Below are 12633 nucleotides of genomic sequence, written 5' to 3'. Positions count from 1 at the left end.
TGTTCTTTGCAAACTCTGAACACATTAACAAGGTTTGTTTACAAGCTTGAGTGGCTTCGAAGAACATATTTCTTATCTGGAAGTAAAAATTATTTAAGAATTTAATTTTAATTTATTCTTGGCCACAGTTTACTCATGTTTTGCTCTGTAATACCTATCCACCAGTAATGTGCACTGGGACTGTTGGAACACATCACATGTGATAGGCCTTTCAACACTAATACTATGGCAATAATAGTGAATATTTCATCTTAATACCATGAGCCCTTATAAGTTTATACACTCTTTGTTATCTTCCTCTCCACTTGAAGAATCCCTGTAAGTCATTGTACAGTAAATCCTTCTAAAGCCCAAAAGAAACTGTAGAGTTTGGCTCAGCAATTTGACAGAAATAAGCTTTTAACTACATTCAGGATACCTGGATGCCTGCATCACTCACAGAAATACACCCACTGCTCACTTGAGGCATATTAAAGGCACTCGCCCCAGGTAGAGTAGTCAAAGTTGCTTTATCTAGGACATAGTGTGCTAGAAATCTAACCATTCTTAAATTCCTCATGGGCACCCTTCAGCTTAAGGGGGTGGGGGTCTCATGATATGTCACATAAACTTAGCTTCTATTCCTAAGAATGGGATATTGTCTGTATTGAATTTTTTCTCTCTTCTTTAGCCTTCTAAGACTTAGACCATATTCCTCCTGTGTAGAACAAAGGCAGCTGAGCCACCAACAGAGGCAGCTAACAAGAGAGTTTCAGAGGGCATATCTGAGGACTTTGTGCTTGAAGGGACTTGCTGAGTGATATGTTTGGTCTGTCTGTGTGTTGCTTGTTTAACTGTTTGTTTTTTCTCTGTGTATTCACTACATATCTGGGCTGTTGGCCCCTGAGCAAGCAGCAGAGGCAAGTCTATTTGTTGGCGCCTTGGTAAGTGTTGCGTAGCTCTGATTGTTTAAGCTTTGATCAACCCCACTGTCTGTGAAGTCTCTGAGTAGTTAATTGCTCCCTGGTGGTGAGAGAGGAGCTTATATGAACTTAGCTAAGTAGGGAGACTTGGTATAAAAAGGCTAAGTGAACTCTAGAACCATGAACAAAGGCAGTTAACAGGGAGTTTTGGAGGGCATTTGAATAGGGTTAAGCTCTATGTGAAATTCCACAATGCCTAGATGTGGAATAGTGGTGGTGACCTGCAACAGATGTGCCATGTTTTCTTTCCTGCCTGAAACCAGAAGGGATTCCCTGTGTATGAAGTGCAAATCAGTGGCTGTGCTGGAACAAAATATTCTTGGATTGGAAGGGATTGTAGTGATGCTACAGAGAATCAGAGAAGCTGAGGAGTTCCTAGACAGCGACACTCAAGAAACAAGTTCCAGAAAGAAAGGGGTTGGCCACCAATAAGTGACAGAGAGAGGAAGTCAGCTTATAGCCCCTAGAGGCAAGAGGTCAAGATGGCATTCTATATGGCTGGAGATAGATTCAGTACTCAGAAGAAATGAAAGAACTGTATGCAAGGGACTCATGGGCAACAGGATTGTGTGCTTTCTTTGTAGACCCAAGACTTGAGTCATCACTCTAGATTTCATAGACTTCTGAAGTAAAGAGGCCAGGATCAGTTGATACTGGCACTAATGACATTGTGTCACAGGATATCTCACAGATAACAGATGACTTCAGGGAACTCAGAAGTATGCTAAAAAAGAAGAATGTCCTCAGAATCTTCTCAGTGATCTTTCTTGTTCTACAATCAAAGGAAGACAGAAGGAAGAAGATTCTGGAAGTGAATTGTTGGCTAGGTAAGTCATGTGGTGTGGAGGGTATTGGTTTTGTGAAACATTGGTCCACCTTCTATGGGGAGAGGGGGATGCACAGGTTGGATGGCCTCCACCTTAATAAAAGGGGAACCAGTGTAGGACTGTCTAGCTAGTCAGGAGGGTGTGTTAAACTAATAACAGGGAGAGGGGGTAAAGAAGGAAGATGTGAGCACTCCTTTGGCACAAATCTGAGATGTTTAGAACAAAATTAATCAAGGAACCAAAGGACAGGAAGAGAAGAAATTATTTAATTGCCTATACACCAGTGCTAGGAACCTGAGCAAACGCACAAGAGGAATTGGAATTGCTCATCTATGAGTATAAATTTGATCTCATTGGTATTACTGAAACCTGGTGGGATGATTTGCACAATAGGAATGTTAAAATCAATGGTTCTAACCTATTTAGGAACCATCAAGTGGGCAAAAGAGGAGGAATTGCACTCTATGCCAAAATGGCATTACCTGTTTGCAAGTCACTTACACTCAGAAGAAAATGATCTTGAATGTTCATGGGTCAATGTCAAAAAGACAAAGTACAAGATGGGGGATTTGTTGATGTTTGCTACAGACCACCAAACCACACCTAGGAACAGGGTGACTGACTCCTTATGGACTCCTTATAATGTACAGGAGGGAAGGTGAAACTGAGAGAACATGGCTGACATCAATCTGAGTGACATAAGCTGGAGATCTCAAGCTGCCAGTATTAAAACATCCCTGAAATTTCTAAACATTATAGATAATTTCCTAACTCAAAATTGTTGCATCTCACATGGGGGGAATTCTATTTGAGACCTCATTTTGATGGATAAAGAGGAATTGATCACAGAACTAAAAATTAATTGGAGCTTAGGTACAAGTGATCATGACTTGATCACATCTATAATATGAATAAAGTCCAGACCAGTGGTGTCCTTCCCACACTCTCCAGGAAGGGGTTAAAGGAGGCCAGATGGGCCAATTAGCCTATTACTCTGAAGGCTGAGAGGAAAGCCCTAATTAGGGGAAGCTCACCAGTGTGGAACAGGTGGGCTTCTATAAAGCCAGAGAGCTGACAGCAGGAAGAAGGCTGCAGGGAGGCAGCCTGCAATCACTCCCTGGGAGAAGGGAGGTGTGTTTGGGGGCTATAGAGACAAGTAGCCCACAGTTGCTCCCTGGGAGGAAGGAGTAGAGAGGCTGGCAAACCATGGGGGAAGGTGGGTGCCGGGGTAGGAAGCAGACCAGGGAATAAGCAAAAAGTTTAGGGACTGAACAGACCTTGGCTGTGTGGGGACCCATCCAGTTGAAGAACCCCTCCTCTTTTACCAAATATAAATCCAATACGTCCTTCGGCCTGTATATTCTAAACTAATTGCCCGTACACCAAAGCATGGTGCAATCTTTTATCCGGTATAATTTTTAAGTGGCATCTGAAGTGCTGTTTATCTACTCAGGAACACTGACTCTTGGCAACTTTCTTCTCCCATATGTAAACTGAAGGATAGGTTTTGAAAGTCAAACACTAAAGTGGGTAAATGTGTGTGTAGATTTGTGAACACAGCAGATAAACTAATGTTAGTTTTGATAAAATGAAAATTTTAAATTGGACTCACTTAAGTTTGAAAATCTGTCCCGTGCGCATACCTACATTGTTGAAAGTGTCCTGTCCTACTGTTGGTAAAATGTACAGCAATATGCAGTATAGTCTGTTATGTATCATTCATATAATACTCTGGGAAAACAGATTTCTCTTCTTATTATAGTAGGCAATAATTTTTAGAGGTATTGGGCCCGATTCTGCAAGTTGTTGAGCAAGCCAATTATAATTACAGATGCTAAGTCTCATAATAATAAAGGGTAGTTAGATGGCATCAAGGAGACCATGGAGCTGAGTGCTGTTTTTTTTTCTAGGAAAGCCTCTAATTTAAATAAAACTGTTTCCTTTTTCAGTAGGTATCAGCCTTTTGCCCCAGATTCTGATCCTTTTACTCACACTGAATATCACTTTACTGCACAAATAGTGATACTGACGTCCATGAGATCATTTATGCTGAAAAATCCTACTCAGTGTCAAGAAGAGCATTAGAATCTGGCCCTTAGTTTGTAATATCCTGCTCTAGGTTATGACAACATGAAAGTGTAGAACAAAAGAAGCTATAACTACATACTTCAGAAATGGTGGGGTAAATTCAGCTCTGATTTATGGCAATATAAATCTTGAGTAAATCCACTCAACTCAGTGGATTTATACCGATGTAACTCGAATAAGAGGAAAATTTGGTATAATGAGTAAAATTCAGGCTTGAATTGGTGCCGGGGAGCAGGTTTTTGTCCAATAACTTTCAAAGTACCAACGAGCTTAGGCTGTTTAACTCTCTAAATAGAATGCCTAGTTGTCCACGTACAAATTTTAGCAGAGGTGGCTTGGAGAAAATCTAGGACGCAAACAAGGCCATAGCTACATGAAATGAAATAAATCTGATTAAGTTAAGAACTGACTTTTTTATAATGGACTACAACAAATGCATCTAGTTTGGGAAGTTCATCGCTTGTTATTCTTTCTTGGGCAAAGGTAAGAGAAGTGCAGCTGAGTGAACACTTTATATTAGTTTTCCATGTTCCTCTCAATGAAATTGTGTGAAAAGGGGGATTAAATTAAATGTATGATTCTCTCTGTGAACAAACATGGCAGGTATTAAAAATACATTTTGGATTAGTCATTTTATGCTCTTCACTTTGCTAAGCTGAATATGTTTAATTCTGATTAAGCTGAGTGCTACTCATTTAAGCAATAACTTTCTCCTGTATGATTGATTGCTAACTTCAACTCTTTTCTTTAGCAAAATAAATAAATAAATAAATAAATAAATAAATAAATAAATAAATAAATCGTTTACTTTGACTAATCTAGGGTTTTTTTGCTATAGAATGGTAAGTAAATGTTAATTTTCACCATTTTTTTTACCTTTATTCATTTGTAGGTTGTACATTAAAACAGTGTATTATTAATGGTCTAACACATTTTCTATGCTTTATATCACCATACTTATTGAAAATAATTAAATAACATGAATCAAAATAATGTAATTTTGCATGTTGTGCAATTTATCCTAAGTATAATAGTATGACTTTCTAAAAGTATATATTTTATTGTGTTACAATAGGTGGGAAAGTTTCTCAAATGGAAATGTATCTCCCCTGTAAATAAGCAGGCATAATGCCCTCATGTTTTATTAAAAGCAGGATAATTTTTTCTCATTTAATGTCTTTTCTTTTGGATAAATATGGGAATCCCCAACAGAATTGTCCTCACTCATCAATAAGTATTTTAAATAGCTAATTAAAATTGGATAAATACTCGACTGGGTGGACATACGATGGTGACAAGTTCTCCCATCTCATTCTGAATTTTGTTACTTCAGTTATGTAATGTGGACAGGAAAGAACAGAATCTACACATTGGTGCCATTGACATTATATTTAGTTCTAGCTTCTTCTCCATGATCATTAGACCCAATGGGAAAATTGAAAAATATATTACAAAGGAAGTGCTGCTGGGGGAGTCATGTAGGATGGAGGCATATTAAAGAGTGGCTTATCAACAGACGTTCAATACATTAAACAATTTTCTGGAAAAAAAAGAACTTTGAAATTAAAATATGGGAATCAGATCATGAACACTAAGACTATGGATAGAGTATTCTGATGTCAATAACAAAGTTTCTGGAATGTGCCTACTAAACAATGTAATAATAGCTGTGCCCAAAGAATTTATGTGAAGAAACACTATTATGTTAACTGAAGTCAGTTCAATGAGTATGGAAGTAAACACCCCAAATGTGCTTCTTGCCTGTACACTGTACCCAATAGCAATAGCTCCAAAAGGTCACTGATCACGTTGAAATTGCCACAACAATCAGTTACAAAAGTAGTTTAAACAATGTGGAGTCCTTGTGGCACCTTAGAGACTAACAAATTTATTTGGGCATAAGCTTTTGGGCATAAGTGGGCTAAAACCCACTTCATCAGATGCATGGAGTGAAAAATACAGAAAGCAGTATAAATATTACAGCACATGAAAAGATGGGAGTTACCTTACCAAGTGGGGGGTCAGTGCTAACGAGGCTAATTCAATTAAGGTGGAAATGGCCTATTCTCAACAGTTGACAAGAAGATCTCTTTTTGAAAGTAGTAAGTAGTGTCCAACAACAGTGCCAAAGTTTGCAAATTTGAGAATGAAGTGGAATGACTATTAAATCGTAGATGTATTTGATTACTTTACATTATAGGTTAAGAACATAGCAAGACAAATCTACTTGACTGCACATTCAGGGTGGAACTTATATTTTTCTTTGAAGTCTATGTAGATTTTGTGGATCTGGTTTCTCAGGACCAAAGGGCTTCAACCTTCTCAAGGGATTTCTGAAAAATGTGGATTTCTTTAGACTTACTGGCATCCCAACACATGGTGCTTCTTCAATAGTCAAAACAAATGAAGGGATGATATAACATTTAATTGTCTGTCTGGGTGATTGCTTAGAACAATTAGTTTAGTATTACACTGTCCATGTATAGGAATGATTTATGCTTCAATAATGTCATAACTCTTACTGTCACAACAGAAATTTCATTAGATCCTGTGGCCTAAATGACTTTCAGTTTAAGATTTTCCTTGAGGAAATAAAAGCTGAATTTTCTGCTCACCCATACTTTTATGAGATGTATAACAGAGTGGCTCAGCAGAAGGAAGATTTTGGTAAAGTTTGTTCCATTTTAGAAAAGATCCAGAAATTTTTAACTGAGAAGGACTGACATGCTGAGATGCTTAGAGAGTATAATAATGCATGTCTCATGGATGTCACACCAGACTAAAAACAGACCCGAACCAGAAGCTCACATCCAACATTCCTCCAGTTCTGGGGAGAGTGAAGTTTGGATTTCAGCCTTACCCTTGTGAACTTGGATCTATCAGGGATCCAAAATCAGATGGTTCCTGTTTTAGGTATTCAGTTTCTATGTGGCCCAAGATGGCAGAAAATTCACAAGAACAATGAATCCCATGGGATTTCCTTCATTGGGGTTTACATGAGAATGGCTCAGAAGATTTTGGTGCTCTCAAACGTAAAACTCTGACCCTGGTTCAGTCTAAACCAAAAACTTTAAACCCAAACCAAAAAACCTAATAAGGCTCCATTCCCATCCCCTTACTATAGTTAATAACCTGAATCTCCAGCTTCAGGAAAATCATCAGTTAATGTAATTTAATTTACAGTCTTTAGCACAGGGCCAGTCTTTTGGTTCTGCATCTGTACAGTGCCCAGCACAATCAGGTCCTTGTCCAGGACTGAGGTTAGTAGGTGCTATAATAAAATAAAATAAAATAAAATAAATAATGCTACTTGTGAGATTGCTTCCCCTTCCATTTTCCAACTTTCCAACATATGCTCAAGAAACAGGAGATTGATGAGCTGCTATTTCTACAAGTTGCTTTGGAAGTACATGGCTTTATTTTTCAGAAGTGCTGAGTACTCAAAATAGAAGTCAATGAGAGCTGTGGGCATTCAACACCTCTGAAAATTGGGGCTCAGAGTGTTTGTATTTGTGAACAGATGTATCAAGCTATAATCAAACCTGTAGTGTCCTCACAAACACATATCCACTTCCATAATGTGCATGTCCCCCTTCAAATACGTTAATTCCAGAGAAGTAGTATACACATGGAAAATAAAAACCATTCATGTATCACCAATTAAAATCATATGCAAATATATGTAAATATACATGCTAATTAAGAGCAGCCCTTTTGCTCCTGGGAAATTGCCTCTACAATTCTCAGTGATGCAACAGCTGTGCACAGCTGCTTTACTTGATTAATAAAAAAGGATAGTCCAAATCCAATGTTAATCTCTGGCTTGAAAACTGCATTGCTTCTTGACAGGGAATCACACATTCTCCACAATGTGCCATCCTCTATTGCAATCCACATCACACATCCTTCATTGTGATACATTGCTGGTGAAAGAGAGAACAGTTTGGAAGTTTAGAGGAAGAGAAATTATCTTGTTTATAGCCAAAGCTGGCTCCCAGTGTGGCCTTTGAGAAAGGGGTTCTCATAGCATTTTGAAAATTACAGTCTTTGGCATTGTATTGCCCATTAAAGACCAGATTCTGCCTAATCCCTGCATGGTGACAAAAGGGAGGTGAAGGGGGACTCAAATATCCTACAAAAGGCACATTTGATGGAGAAGGTATAAGGAAGGGAAAGGTCACAGGGCAGGATGGGAACAATGGGAATCCATGAGCTCAGGTAGAACAAGGCCTCTTCAGGGTTATTGATTCTGTTGGCACTAGCCAGTACATAGGGACAGGGAAAAGGAAGGGGCAAGTCTGCCACCCCTCCTATGTACACTGATCAGTGGCGGGGAGAGCCTTTGTAAGTGCAGTGCAATGGCTGAACTTTTTAGGAGCTTCTCTCTGAGGCACAATGCCTCCCACAGCTATAACTAGGGCAGCATATCTCCAGAACAACTGACACAGAGGGCTTAATGTTCTAATATCTTAATATCCCAGGCTAGTCATATTTTAATAGCAAAGGTTTCCATTAATGAAAAAATTATCATATTAAAATTGTTGTCTTAGTGTCAGCCTTTCAAGAAGACAACCTTTGCTCTTTTTTCTGTTTACTGTTGACATTGAAGACCTTTATGCTATCTTACAATTAAAATCATATGCAATAATTTAAAGAACATAACATTTTAAATGACCAAACCAATGCACAAAAATAATTAGCAAAGTCTAGCTATATTTCTACATCAAATAATATGGGTGACAGATAAATATGGCTGACAAGCTTTTGATCACACAGTCACTGATTTTTATTAGTTCTAGTGCTCTGCCATTCAGATGCTATCCATTTTGATAGGTTTATACATCTCAAAGAAAATACTACGTCAGTTTCTTTATTGAAAGAAAGTGAAAGTCAGATAAAAGACATTATGGCTATCAAATCTCAGGAGTTCAGCAGAAATTAAGCAACGTCTTCTGAATACTAACAGCCTAGTACAAATAACACTTCAAGGTAATTCTGCTTGGAGGTCTGGGAGTGTCAGGTACTGAAAATTGTAATTAGTCTAGCTAATGTGGATGATTAAATGAAGGTTTCTCTGGAATGGATTCCAAAACCTATTAAGACTCTGAGGAAAAGAAAATGGAAAAATGATCAGGTTTTTCGCAGATTCAGAATGTTGGTGACAAAATGCTTTGCCTCGATTCTTTTTCCAAATGGTTTTCAGAATGTATTTTGAAGCTATTTTCCTAGACTTATAGAAGCCACAAGTATCAATATAGTGTTAGTAACTGCTGTTAGTGTCAGTTATGGTATTTGCAGAGATATAGATTGGGAGGTTTTCAAATTCATGCTGACGTAAGTGACACTCATCTCTAGTTCCATTGTGTTAAGTTAACAATGCCACAGACATCAGTGATGACTTTCTTCAAGTACATGTGGAGGATGTTGGGCAAGACCTCTGGAGTACAACAATGTTTCTGAAGCTGGTTATAAATGGAGATTCTGGTCTTAGGACCAGCTCCCATTGAAGTCGATGGTAAAACTGCTGCAGACTTCAGTAGGAATTGAATTGGGCTCTAATTCATTTAAGGACTTTTCTTTTACATGTAGAACTTTTATCATGAAAATATTCGTCTACCAATTCATTGTAGAGGCAGAATGGTTTTACCCTGAGAAACATGCTTCAGTGTGATGATGATACCTATCCAGCTTTGAAGCACTAAGTAATGCAATAGATACAGTAATTGCTTATGTTGGTCCAATAAAGTTGCTATTTAATTAGACTTTTTTACACTATGTAAAAGGTTTATTGGCCACCCTGTTCCTTTGCCCCTTCTTTAGTTTCTCAGAGTAACTCCATGGTCTGGGTCATTTTGCCCCACCCCTTTCACTTGAATCCTGCAATTCTACCACTCTTAGATTGACGGCAGAGTACAGTGGCTAGGTGCACAGGCCCTTGGAACTTGTCAGGACTCTCTGATATAGACACCTGCTCACCTCTCTCTTCAAAGATGAATGACCAGTGTGAATCCCAGACTAATCAATTCTTTCCTAAAAACAAGATATCTATTTAGTAGAGACAAGCATAGAGTAGAAAGATGATTTAAAGGCAAAACAAACATAAATGCATCTCTTTCCCTATATGGCCCTTGGTGACTAATACCTGTAGAGAAAGGAAGCACTGCATCTTAACTAAGGAAGATGTAATTAATTAGTCCTTCTATATTATTCTGTGATCGAGTGCAATTAAGTATCAACTGAGTGTTTATTATTGATTTATTTAATAATCTGAATGTAATGAGCTGCCTATCTGATTACTAGGTGGTAAATAATGATTGAGAAAACTTAGTATGGATAGATATCCTTAATACAAATAAAATACAAAGATTCCCAACCAGGCCTCATTACAACATAGCAAAGTATAACATAGTCATCCTACGATCATCAGCACATAATAAACCCACAACTCAATATGCCCACATAAAATAAAACAGACATAAAAAATAAAATCACACAGCCAAAAACTGGGACCTCAGTGATGGGCATTAGTCAAAATTCAGAGCAGACAGAGCACTCTCCCCTGCCAGACATTGCCCTCCAGGGTATCAGGCAGCTCTGTCCAGATCAGAACAATTTTAACCATGTAGTAACATGAAAATTACTCAAAGCAAAAAAAAAAAAAAGGGACTCTGACCCCACATGGAAACTGTCCAGATAAAATAGGCTGTCAATTGCCCAGAATAGCTCCACTCCTCAGGACTTTGCAGATTCTATAATAGAAATTAAAAAACTCTTCTTTGCCTCTTGCATAGTAACAATGAAGGGTTTCAAGAGCTTTCTATGTCACAGTTAGTCTAAGTTGGAGTGAGATTTTTGCCACCAGCACTCCAGCTTTTTCTTTCTGTATTTCATTGAGTGAACTGTCTTCAAAAACCAGAATGCTTGATCCACCAAACTCTGCAGTTGCTGCTGCCAAAACGAGCTCTAAGAAAGTGGTGACTGAGACTCAGAAAAAGGGAGATAAGAAGTGGTGCAAGACAAGGAAGAAGAGTTATTCTATCTACATGTACAGAGTGTGGAAGCAGGTTCACACTAACCCAACATTTCTTCTAAGGCAATGGGCATTATGAACCCTTTCGTCAATGAGGACATTGCTGGGGAGGCATCCTGCCTGATGTATTAAAACAAGCCCTCAACCATCACTTCCCAAGAGATCCAGACTCCTGTGCTCCTGCTGCCGCCAGGGGAACTGGCTAAGCAAGCTGTGTCCAAGAGAATCAAGGCTTTTATTAAGTACACCAGGGGCAAGTAATAGGTCCCACAGTCTTCTCTCTTGAATCATCTGGTGTACACCGTCTCTGTAATTTGGTGGACCTATGAAGATGGACTAAAGGAAAAGAAATTTAGGAACAGTTGTACTAATAATCAAAAGCCAATGAATGTTGTAAAGTCCTACCAGGCCATCAGTAGAGTAGTCAACTGAATACTATTCTGAAACATGTTTTAATGCCTTTATGGAGCTTCAATGCCAAAATGATCACAGACCTCATTCAAATGAACAGGTGTGTTAAAGCATTCCCCTTCTCGTTCAACAGTAAGGGCAGCTGCTGAGCCCATTCTGTAGTGCAATATAGCACCACACTAATGAGGGGGCATGAATTTTGGCTACAAGTCAGCTTACTGGTCAATGATATTACCCGGGGGAGCCTACTGGAAATGTACTGGTTCCATCACTCTTGCAGGACAGAACATTAACAATGATCTGTTTCCATCACAGGAAAGATACTTCCCAACTTCAAACAGAAAGGGGTGATGGTGAGTTTATGACAAATGTGAAATCTCTATACCCAGTTCAAACAACTGATACTGATAAATTGAGCAAGCAACCACCTAGTAGTAGGTAGTGTTAAGGCTATCATGATAAATATGAGATTGTGAAGTAATCCAGAAGAGGTGTCATTTACATGGGAGTTGAAGTCAACGAGAATAATCTTACAGACATATTTGTCATCTAGGGAAATTTGCATTTATTCACTATTATTTTTTCTTAACGAATATTGGGGCAGGAAAGGTTTGAGTTTTCTAATTATAGGACAAGCTTAATTTGGATGCAGATGTTTTACACTTTCCCATCTTATTATCCTCAACCCCGATCACCTTCTGGATGTGGTAGGATAATTTACACTCATTCACTTGTTCAGTTTGGGCCACTGACACAACAGCTGCTAACTGTGATAGTACATACCTTGTGCTGAATTGGCTAGGGATATTGTTAAACACTGCCTGCCTTTGAACTCTTATTCCTGTACATTCTCTTTCATTACAAAAATGTGCATGAGCCGAATGCCTGCCTGAAAAGATGTGTAGGGTTTGGGATCTGCTGCTACTGGATCTACATGTATATGGATACACAGCTTCTCTCATGACCCATCTTCTTCCTTCTGACTAGTCTATGCAGATCTACGATGGAGACTTTTATAAAAGCATGTAGGAGAGGCACAGAGCTTATACAAGACTTGGATGAAATAGAAGGTCCTGCATTGGCCATCCAAAAGATGGGTGAATTTCACTGCAAGCACAAATATTTGAATTTTACTGCTGGATAGCATTTGTGCTACTAAAAATTGCTTTCCTTTTAGAGTAGCTATATACTGAATACAATAAATTACTCTAATGTAATGAAGGAAGAAATATAACAGTACAGAACATTTGCAACTAATATTGAATATTCACAGTAGAATAAATACAGAAACTAAACACCTTGTTCAAAGACTGAA

At 38.4% G+C, this 12633-nt stretch overlaps 1 pseudogene; it reads left to right on the top strand.

Annotated features, from left to right (window-relative positions):
- Window positions 1–2696: 2696 nt before the first annotated feature.
- On the top strand, window positions 2697–11168 carry LOC140905142 (histone H2B 8-like; annotated as a pseudogene).
- The last annotated feature ends 1465 nt before the right edge of the window (window positions 11169–12633 follow it).

Source organism: Lepidochelys kempii, chromosome 1 (genome assembly GCF_965140265.1).
Source record: "Lepidochelys kempii isolate rLepKem1 chromosome 1, rLepKem1.hap2, whole genome shotgun sequence".
Taxonomy (NCBI): domain Eukaryota; kingdom Metazoa; phylum Chordata; order Testudines; family Cheloniidae; genus Lepidochelys; species Lepidochelys kempii.
Note: the sequence above shows the minus strand (reverse complement) of the source record. Positions and strands in the feature narration are given on the sequence as shown.